This window comes from Dendrobium catenatum, unplaced genomic scaffold (genome assembly GCF_001605985.2).
Source record: "Dendrobium catenatum unplaced genomic scaffold, ASM160598v2 fragScaff_scaffold_169, whole genome shotgun sequence".
NCBI classification, from domain to species: domain Eukaryota; kingdom Viridiplantae; phylum Streptophyta; class Magnoliopsida; order Asparagales; family Orchidaceae; genus Dendrobium; species Dendrobium catenatum.
The window spans coordinates 427,742-430,256 of NW_021318631.1; positions in this window are offsets into that span (position 1 = coordinate 427,742).

The window sequence follows — 2,515 nt, forward strand, 5'->3', positions numbered from 1 at the left end:
ATTAAATAGAATATTTCAAAACGAGCTCATTAATACAAGTTGCTGACATTATCATCCAGGATGATACTAATATCGTCATGTACGATCAGTGTAATTTAAGCCCAATCAGTCGGGATGATTTGTGACGATCAAAAGAAATTTGTTCTTATCATCCTTGATGATTAGTATAAATTATGGAATATCATCCTGAACATCGCCCTGAAAAAGAGCTATCCGATGTCCTGTCGTCCAGAATATCGGCCAGGACGATCTGGCGATCGTCTAGGACGATTTGATTGTGCAATCAAGTCATAATTGCTTTCCTTAAATTCTAGAGAAATTTTGGAAAAATTGCCTTGGATCGTCCTGGACGATATTTTATAGTTCTGGATGATCCTCTAGTCGATGTCCAAAAATAAGTAATTCTTAAATAAATTTAGCGGCAGATTCTTTCTATTTTGGGCCTATCATCCTAGCCGATACAAAATCATCCAGGATGATGTGTTTTGCATAATGACAGCTGCTTTAATGAGGATGCCCTAATTAGGGTTTCTGCTTTTGAACAGATCGTCCAGGCCGATATAAATATCATCTCGGATGATGTTACCAAAAATAGTAAACTCTAGGAAACAATCAGAAAATCTTCCAAGTTATAAAGAATCAGGAGTCACACCAAATACAATAGACTCAAGAAAGGAAAAAGTTTACAAACTGACTCAGACCTAGTCTACCCAATCTTGAGCTAGTTCCAAATTGCAGTCTGATTGTGTGGACCTGAAATGTTAGTAAATAAGGCCGTCGTAGAGAAATAGAAGTGTTTTCTATCATCAAAATCATAAATCATGAAAACAGATCCACAACAATCTCCCCCTTTTTGATAATGGCAAACATTTTATTTTGAAGTTTAAAAAAGGGATATTTTCTCCTAATCTCCCCCTCACTAGAATAATACTTTAAAAATAGGGGAGTTAAAACTATTTTTGTTATTTTTTAAATTTTTTTACAAAAGATATAAATACGATAATAGTACAAAAATTCAATAATACGTTCTCCCCCTTTAACATTATCAAAAAGAGGGAGGCACAAACAAAAAATAAAACAACCAAAAGATAAAAACGTTCCCTGATCTAGTGAAAAACAAATATTCTTAAAATGAGAAAGTTACCTCTTAGTTTTAATCAAAAACTTGGTAGAATTGGATTGACAACGCATAGCCCAGAAAAGGTTAGAAATTCATAATTTGATAATCCAAACTCTAGTTCTTTTTAAAAGGCTGAAAAACCTTTTCATTCAATATCTAAATCATGAAATAAATTAGAGATAGAAACAATCATATTTCAAAACTCCTTTCATAAAATATATCTAATAGAAGATTAATGCATGATTTGTTTAATCAGGAATCAAGATTTAAAAATCAAGTATCAAAAATATCAAGGGTTTTCTTAAGCTTTGAATAAAACAGAAAAGTAAGCAAACTCTTTGTGGGCTCTTTTTATACCTCTTGTCAAGTTTTTGGTGCACTTTACGCATCTTTTTCTTTTGATACACTTTGTATATCTTTCTCAATTTGGCGTCATTGAGCATCTTTTGATTTGGCGTCATTGGCCACTTTTTCTTTTGATTTGGCGTCATTGACCTTTTTTTTTTTAATATGCTACCTTTCTGAAATTTTAAAAACAAAAGTAAACTCATTCTATTGACACAACGAACTACTTGATTAGAAAAATTATGAGGTGGATTCAACAATCTTACAAAAGATTCCTATGCGATAGATAAAATGTAGGGAGATGAAAATTATTCAGTTTCAAAATCTAATTTAAAATATGATGAAGATTTTAAATCAAAAGTAGAATAACCTCTTTAAGGAAATAGAGATTGAGAGTCAAAATCATGTGTTTCCTTCCTTTGACTATTTTTAGAGAAGTCAAACATAATTTTCATAAGAATTCAAGAAAAACAAGAGTTATATTTTTCATTTTTAGAAAGGTGATGTGTGTGTTGATTAGAGAAAAGACACATAAAAATTTAATGAAAAAAGAAAAGTAAAAAAAATAGAAAATCAAAAAACAAAAGGGCAAACAAAACATGTAAACATAAAAATAAACAAAGGTTTAAGCACCATCTTGCTCCTGATTCGATGCTTTAGAGACCAGGTCTGCCCAAGAGATTTTTTGCTTTTCATTATTTTCCCAGTTTAAAATTTGCTTCGCTTTACCCTTTTCTTTCACAGGAAGAATTTTTAAATTAGGTCATTAATTTTTCATATGTCCAGGTTTCCTACATCAAAAGCAAATAACATCAGAAGAAATATTAACATCCTTACCATTTTTACCTTTATTCCATTTTTGTTGATGCTTATGCTTTGGTGAGCTTTTTAATTTGCCTGTCAAGTCATTGCTTTCATCACCAACTAAGCTATCTTTTTCTGTATCTTCAGCTTTTAGAACAATCGTTTCAACAATTATGAGGTGGATTCAACAATCTTACAAAAGATTCTTATATGATAGATAAAATGTAGGGAGATGAAAAGTGTTCA